This window comes from Notechis scutatus, chromosome 9 (assembly GCF_049901735.1).
Source record: "Notechis scutatus isolate UNSWTSFEM ecotype Mainland chromosome 9, rNotScu1.2, whole genome shotgun sequence".
Classification (NCBI taxonomy): Eukaryota; Metazoa; Chordata; class Lepidosauria; order Squamata; family Elapidae; genus Notechis; species Notechis scutatus.
Genome location: NC_142017.1, coordinates 19,363,344 through 19,372,189, shown reverse-complemented (window position 1 = coordinate 19,372,189; position 8,846 = coordinate 19,363,344).

Below are 8,846 nucleotides of genomic sequence, written 5' to 3'. Positions count from 1 at the left end.
TGCCAAGTTATTTTGCTTCCAAGCCAAGATTAGCTAAAAGAGGCTAATGCGTCTGCCTATATATCATTGCTTCTTCATGTACATTATGTACTGTGCATGAAGTACAGCCTGTTACACTTTTTAAAAGCTTTTTACAATATTATATTACTTCAAGCAAGATGATTGCAATTACCGCAACTCTCCTTTTACAAGTGGGAGTTGGTTTCTTATTTTACTTCGGGAATTCCTCTTTGCCTGTTCAAAAAAACCATCTCCTATACTTTCCTTGTTCTATTTTTGGCTGATGGATGCTAGAATTGGCTGGGAGGGTGCCTAGGCCACAGGTAGGAGAATAATTGGAGTTCAATTCAGCCAGAGGCTGCAACGTTCTTTTTGTCAAACATCTGGAAGAGTAGACAAGACCAAAATTGTGTTTGTGAAATTCGGAGTCGGCTGCACTAATGAGATAAAAAATTGGAAAACAATCTTAGTTCATACAGGGTAGCTTGGAGAAGAGAAATCTTATGTTTAAACCAGATGGCACATATGGAGCCCATCTGTAGGATAGAGAACCTACTAGTAATAACTTTGAGAGGGATCTTAGAGTCCTAGTGGACAATATGAGCCAGCTGTGTGCTGCAGCTGCCAAAAAAGCCAACGCAATTCTAGGCTGCATTAACAGAGGGATAGAATCAAGATCATGTGAAGCATTAATACCACTTGATAATGCCTTAGTAAGGTCACACTTGGAATATTGCATCCAGTTCTGGTTGCCACGATGTAAAAAAGACGTTGAGACTCTAGAAAGAGTGCAGAGAAGAGCAACAAAGATGTTTAGGGGACTGGAGGTTAAAACATATGAAGAACAGTTACTGGAATTGGGTTTATCTAGTCTGTGAAAAGAAGGACTAGGGGTGACATGATAGCATTCTTCCAGTATTTCAGGGCCTATCACAAGGAGGAGGGAGTCAAGCTATTCGCTGCAGCCCACTGGTGGGCGGTGAGAAAATGTTGGTGGGCCGCAGAGAAATCACACCCCCAGAGCACCCCCCAAAGCAATTAATCCAGGCTGCGCAGAAACACAAGGCTGCTCAGCCCACATGGCCAGCGGGAATCCTCCCCGCCCACTCACTCCTTACCCCGCAAACTTGCCTGCTAAATTGCTATTTTTCCTTTTTCCGACCATCATCTGTTCTGCAGTGCCAGGAGATTTAGATTAGCTAGGAAGCAGGAAATGATTGGATTTCTTGCTTTCTACCTAGTCTTTAGATCTTCGGCTCTGATTTTAAGCACAGCCCAACCTCCCCTAGGACTGAAGTTTCCATTGTTCAGTGCAGACTCACGGCAAGGAAATTTTATGTGACAGACTCAGGCAGACGATGGCAGATAGATAGATCATTGAATGATTCTGTGAGCAACTCAATCTGCCTGCCTGCCTGCTTTGCCTGATTTTGGGTAAAAGTTGCTCTTTTTTTAAATAAAAAATTCAATATTTACATGCATGGTGTGTTGTGAGTTAATTTTGTGAGTTTGCTTTCAAGCAAATTTTATGTGACAGACTGAGCTAGTCAATGGCAGATAGATAGATCTCTGAATGAAGTTGTGATTCTGTGAGCAATTCAATCTGCCTGCCTGCTTTATTTATTTATTTTATTTATTTATTTGATTTGCCAATTGTTTACAAGATAATAAGTATAAATGTATACATAGTTGTGAATACATGAAATGGGTACATATAAGAAAAATAAAAGAATAAGAGAAACAATAGGACAGGGACGGTAGGCACGTTGGTGTGCTTATGCCGCCCCCTACGAACCTCTTAGGAAAGGGGTGAGGTCAATAGTAGACAGTCTAAGGTTAAAGTTTTTGGGGTTTGGGAAGAAACTACAGAGTCGGGTAGAGTATTCCAGACATTGACCACTCTATTGCTGAAGTCGTATTTCCTGCAATCAAGTTTGGTGCGGTTAACTTTGAGTTTGTATCTATTGTGTGCTCTTGTGTTGTTATGGTTGAAGCTGAAGTATTCAGCTTTGCCTGATTTTGGGTAAAAGTTGCTCTTTTTTATAAAAAATTCAATATTTATATAAATATTTATAATATTTACATACAAGCCATGCCCAGCCAGTCACATGACCACCAAGCCACACCCACAAATTAGGCCATGCCAACAGAACCAGTTAGCAGTCCCTGGGATTTAAAATTATGAGTTTGGTGGTCCCTGAGGTCCAAAAGGTTGGCGACTCCTGCTCCAAAGCTCCTGAGGGCAAGAAAGAATGGATGAAAACTAATCAAGGAGAGAAGCAATCTAGAACTAAGGAGAAATTTTCTGATAGTGAGACCAATTAACCAGTGGAACCACGTGCCTTCAGAAATTGTGGGAGCTACATCGCTGGAAGTTTTTAAGAAGAAACTGAATGTCTGAAATTCTATAGGGTTTCCTGCTTGAGCAGGGGGGTGGACTAGTCTAGAAGACCTCCAAGGTCCCTTCCAACTCTGATATTCTGTTCTGTTCTGCAACACCACATGAATTAATATATCGTATCAAATACAGAAACATCAAATCCCAACTTTTTCTTTGTTTCATAATATAAACTACCGGGTAGCCATTTCTATAAAGATCTATCAGTCTAATTGGTAAAACAGAAAATCAAAGTTTCATTCTTTTCCACCTCAAGCACGAAGTTCAGAAGCGATCTCTCCACGTGGAAACAAAAGCATTTGCATTCTTTTCTTTAATCAAAGTAGTCAATTTTATGTCGTTTCAGCCAACTCCATCAGCTTCTGCAGCCATGGTGGGAATCGAAGTGTCCTTCCATTTTTTGTGCATACAATAGTCTGGCTGCTGTCAACATAGATAGTAACCAAGTTCCAAATGCTTTTTCTCCACTTCTAATCTGCTGTTCAACTCTTTTTAATTTTTTTTAAATTTAAAATTAGATTTTAAAAACATTTGAATGTGATCTTTTGACATATTTCAAGTCTTTACATTGTTATAATAGCAGAATGTCATCAAACAATATTAACATATATACACGTCTATATACATATTTACATTGTAAGTCTTTGTATCCGTTTCTATCTTAGACATTTTGTTGCAATATAAACTCTTTCTTAGATTCTATTTCACATTTTTTTTTTTACTTCCTTTCATATCCCTCCAAATATAATTTTTCCCCATATTTCATAGAATTCTGAAGTATCTTGCTCCTTCAGTTTCAACGTTAACCTATCTAACTCGGTGCAGTGTACATTTTTTTCTATTATTACTTCATCGTTGGGTATTTCTTTTAATTTCCATGTTTGGGCAATTGATAATCTTGCGGTTGTGATAACATGAATAACTAGATATATATCTGCTTTTTTAAAGATTCTCATTTGTTATTCCTAATAGGAACATTTCTGGTGTATGATTTATTTTTAGGTTTATCATTTCCTCTAACCATTGCCAATTTTTGTGCCAAAATTCTTGCATTTTTTTTCCTGATTGAAAACAATCAGAATTCATGTCTAAAATTGCAAATTTTCAGTGTGGGAGATTAGAAAGGAGAACACAATTCTCCAGGTGTAGCAAAAGGTTGCTTTATGATAAGTAAGTTAGCCTTTCCCGTGACACAAAACTCTCATTCACATAAATGGAAAAAATTCAGTTGCAGTCTTAAATCCAGCGAAACTGCCTTATAACATTTTTACATCCTTTCCCTGCAAAGTTTGTGTGCTGTATTATTTTAAAACGGACGGGGATTTAAGGGCTCATTTCTCTCATGCAATGTTGAAGAAAAGCTCCCTCTAGTGACTACAGACTATTCAACATTTTTGTTCTCTGTCTACTATCAAAAGTCTCATTGTGTATATCTGTTTGCAAACTCCAGTTAATCCAGACAGTTCAGGATGGCAAAACCGTTTCTGATTCAAGGCACCCCAGGACTTCTAACATAAGGAATGTGTACAAAATCCAGGATCCATTAGTCCCACGGAGTTGAAATTTCTAGGATCTTTAGACCATCTGATCCCAACCGTTTGGGCACAGAGACTGGTTCTGTGAGAGAGGTTTTTCTGCGGTCCAGAGGGAGTGTGATTAACAGAGTTGGAAGGGACCTTGTAGGTCATCCAGTCCAACCCCCCGCCCAAGCGGGAGACCCTACACCATTTCTGACAGAGGGCAGTCCAGTCTCTTCTTGAAAGCCTCCAGGGATAAAGCTCCCATAACTTCTGAAGGCAACTTCTGTTCCATCGGTTGATTGTTCTCCCAGTCAGAAAATTCCTCCTTATTTCCAGGTTGAATCTCCCCTTGTTCATTATTCCTTGTCTGGCCTTCGGGTGCTTTGGAAAATAGCTTGACCCCTTCTTCCTGTGGCAGCCCCTCAAATATTGGAAGACCTCTATCATGTCTCCCCTGGTCCTTCTCTCCACTAGACTAGCCAAGCCCAGTTCCTGCAACCTTCATGGTTCATTGTATGTTTTAGTCTCCAGTCCCCTAATCTTAACAGATTAACAGAGTCGGAAGGGACCTTGTAGGTCATCCAGTCCAACCCCCCACCCAAGCAGGAGACCCTACACCATATCTGACAGATGGCAGTCCAGTCTCTTCTTGAAAGCCTCCAGGGATGAAGCTCCCACAACTTCTGAAGGTAACTTTTGTTCCATCAGTTGATTGTTCTCCCTGTCAGAAATTTTTTCCTTATTTCCAGCTTGAATCTCTCCTTGATCTCTTACATGCTGTTTGCATCCCACTAATGGGGTTTCACTTGTTTGCATGGCCCAGTTTCTGGCTGGCCACAGACCAGTGCTGGTCCTTGGATCAGGGATTGGGGACCTCTGTATTGGACTATTTGTGTCCACTGCAGCATCCTCATGATTTCCCATGCAAAGCAATGGGGAAGACAGCAGGAAGTTGAAAGTCCATTCCCACCGCCCAGGGTCATTCTCTTTCTCTCTTTAAGTAAGAAAATATATCTGAAAAAGAATCCAACAAGGCATCGGTTGTTTAGTACCTGTTTAAAAAATGGCAACTGTTCACATGGAATTGAAATATTTATGACAGACATGCTAAACAAAGCAAAGTATAGAATCTTCTCTAATTTGTTCTAGTTGTTCTTCATCTTCAGTTCAGAGGATTTTTAGTAGGTAGACTGGAGAAAAATTGAGCTTTAATGTTTGCTGGCAGGAGTGAATCAGAAATGGTGATCTTCCTGTCAGAAGGAAGGAAGGAGTAAGGGAAGGAAGGAAGGAAGGAAATAGAATAGAAGAAGGGAGGGTAGGAGGAGAGACAATAGAGGAAGGAAGGAAGGAAGGAAGGAAGGAAGGAAGGAAGGAAGGAAGGAAGGAAGGAAGGAAGGAAGGAAGGAAGGAAGGAAGGAAGGAAGGAGCTGAAATCCACACATCTTTAAACTACCAAGTTTGAAAAACAGTGAGCTAGAGATTACATTGGCCATGCCAACATCAACTGAAATTTAATTCTAGGTATCTACTTAGTTGTAGCTACTCTTTGCAAAATCTACCTGGTACATATTTTTCTTCGTATTGACCAAGCCATATTCATCTCTCAAGGTTTTCAATGAAGCTGGTCCTTGTTTAGTGATCACTTGCACCTCAGTCATTAAGCGAAGCGGTCACTAATTGAAACCACAGCTGTGCTTCCAATCTTAACAAAGCTTTCCACTGCTTCACAGATCTGCAAAGGCCCTCAATGAAAGAACTGGTTACTTTTTATCGCTGTTGTAACTGCAGACAATAATTAAATAAAAACTATCTGAAGAGCTTGGACAGCTCCCTCTCAAAGTGAGCTGAATTGAGATTTCCTTCCACTTTGTACAGAGTTGAATTAGATTAGGGTGCCCAGCCTTGGCCACTTGTGGACTCCCAACTCCCAGAATTCCCAGAATACTGGGAATTGGAAGTCCAAAGGTCTTAAATCCACTCCTGATCTAATTCAGCTTTGAACTTTGTTATTGCTACCAACTGCACAAATAGTATTGGGATATTTAGTGTGTGGCACATAATTGGTCCAGAGTTTGATTGACCTACAATTTGTTCTATTATAACTCCACTTCTTGAATAATAATAATAATAATAATAATAATAATAATAATAATAATAATAATAATAATAATAATAATAATAATAATATACTGACATAGTATATTTCTGCCGCTTCTGAGGTTGTTCAGCTTCCAGTAGCCCTGCAGGCCCCCATGCCCTGGTTGCACAGCTATGGGACCCATGGCCTGTAGCCCATTTGTCAATGGATGCCCAGGTTCCCCAACACCCGATGTGATCCTTGTTAGCCCAGGCGACGACCGAGCCAGCACAGGCTTCGTTTGGTTGTGTTTCATCATGATTCATTGCATGGGTTGTTGGGTGCACTCAATTCTGCTCCTCAGCCAAGAAATGGCATGGTTGAACCTGCTGGTAGTTTGCACTACTTCCAGCACAGCTCTCAGCTTCATTGGAGCAGTTAAGCCCCCCGACACGTCAAGGCGGCACCCCATGAGGGGGGGACTTGAGAATCGAACTGCAGAGACTCTGGCATAAACAAGTGCAGGGGGTTCCAGTGGTACTGGGCACACTGGGTGCTGCTGTGCCTAAAGACCTAGGCAAGCACTTAAAAACAATTGGCAATGGTGACAAGATCACCATTGGTCAGCTGCAGAAGGCCACCTTACTGGGATCTGCTCACATAATCCGCCGATACATCACGTAGTTCTAAACACTTGGGAAGTGTTCAACTAGTGATTTGTGATACGAAACCCAGCATGGTTATCTCGTTTGCTGTGTATACTGTTATTTTTGTGTATAATAATAATAATGTTTAAATAGTTCAATTTGCATCTAGGTTTCAATGTTAGCAATGGTATATTAGACAAGGCATAATCTACTTTTTTATGATTATGTTTATGATTACACCTGCATAGCCATTAAGAGGGTAATGCACACTGACACCCTGGCATAGCCCTACAGTTTGCTAGCTAATTTGGGAAACATTAATTAGCTAACAGCCCTAAGTGGTTAGAATTGGAAGCAAGAGGAAGTTTCAATGAATGAAATAACATTTCAATAGAAGCTTGAGCCAGAGAGAGAAGTCAAGGAAGCCAAACCTTATAAGAAAATATTGTTGCTTAATATCTTCAAGGCGAGTTGTGCAAAACTATTTCTGAGTAATAAAACTAAGGTTACCTATGCTCAAAGGGGTTGCCAAAATTCAGACGTCCTGAAAATTTAGATGCCGAAAACTTATCGCTGTTGGATATTGATTCCGATTTTGCTGTTGTTTGTCAGCCAGATGTTTAGAGTGGGTTTGACATCAAATCCTTCACAGAATTATCCAATTCTTCGCAGCGACAGGAGGCTTCGAGTTCAATCCTAGGCAGCGGCTAATATTTGACTCTCCAGCTCGAGCAGGGGGTTGGACTAGATGACCTCCAAGGTCCCTTCCAACTCTTCGTTATTCTATGTCTATGACTTAATTGTCAAACCTGGGATAGGCAGATGCTCTACCTGGAATGAAGGGATGACAAACTCGGTAAAAAGGGAAGCCCCCCCGCCCCCGCTTTCTTTAAAGGAGAGGGGAAATTTGATCTTCTATTTTTGCGACCACTAGATGGCAGCAAAGTATGCAGAGTTTTGGAAGGAAGAAGTGTAATTGGCAACATCAACAGCACTCTTAGACTTACAGTATATGCAGCTTCACAGTGCTATACAGCCCTCTTTAAGTGGTTAACAGAGCCAGCCTGTTGCCCCCCACCAACAATCTGGGTCCTCATTTTACCCACCTTGGAAGGATGGAAGGCTGAGGGAGGGAGAGAAGGAAGGAAGGGAGGAAGGAAGGAAGGAAAGAAGGGAGGGAGGGAGGGAGGAAGGGAGGGAGGGAGGAAGGAAGGAAGGAAAGAAGGGAGGGAGGGAGAGAAGGGAGGAGGGAGGGAGGAAGGAAGGAAAGAAGGGAGGGAGGGAGAGAAGGAAGGAAGGGAGGAAGGAAGGAAGGAAAGAAGGGAGGGAGGGAGAGAAGGAAGGAAGGAAGGAAGGAAGGGAAGGGAGGGGAGAGAAGGAAGGGAGGGAGGGAGGAAGGAAGGAAGGAAGGGAGGGAGGAAGGGAGAGAAGGAAGGGAGGCAGGGACTTATATACCGGAGTGCTTTTACAGCCCTCTCAGGGTTTACAGAGTCAGCCTCTTGCCCCAACAATCTCGCTCCTCATTTACCCACTTGGAAGGAAGGGGCTGGGGAAGGGAGGAAGGAAGGAAGGGAGGAAGGAAGGAAGGGAAGGAAGGAAGGAAGGAAGGGAAGGAAGGAAGAGAAGGAAGGAAGGGAGGAAGGAAGGAAGGAAGGGAGGAAGGGAGGAAGGAAGGAAGGAAGGGCAATAGCACTTAGACTTATATACCGCTTCCCAGTGCTTTCCAGCCCTCTCTAAGCGGTTTACAGAGTCAGCCTCTTGCCCCCAACAATCTCGCTCCTCATTTTACCCACCTTGGAAGGACAGAAGGCTGAGTCAAGGCCGGTCAGGATCAAACTCCTGGCTGTGGGCAGAATCAGACTGCAATATGCATTCTAACAGGAAGGAAGGAAGGGAGGGAGGGAGGGAGGGAGGGAGGGAGGGAGGAAGGAAGGGAGGAAGGAAGGAAGGAAGGAAGGAAGGAAGGAAGGAAGGAAGGAAGGAAGGAAGGAAGGAAGGAAGGAAGGAAGGAAGGAAGGAAGGAAGGAAGGGCAATAGCACTTAGACTTATATACCGCTTCACAGTGCTTTCCAGCCCTCTCTAAGCGGTTTACAGAGTCAGCCTCTTGCCCTCAACAATCTGGGTCCTCATTTTACCCACCTCGGAAGGACAGAAGGCTGAGTCAACCTTGAGCTGGTCAGGGTCGAAGGAATCAAAGTCCTGG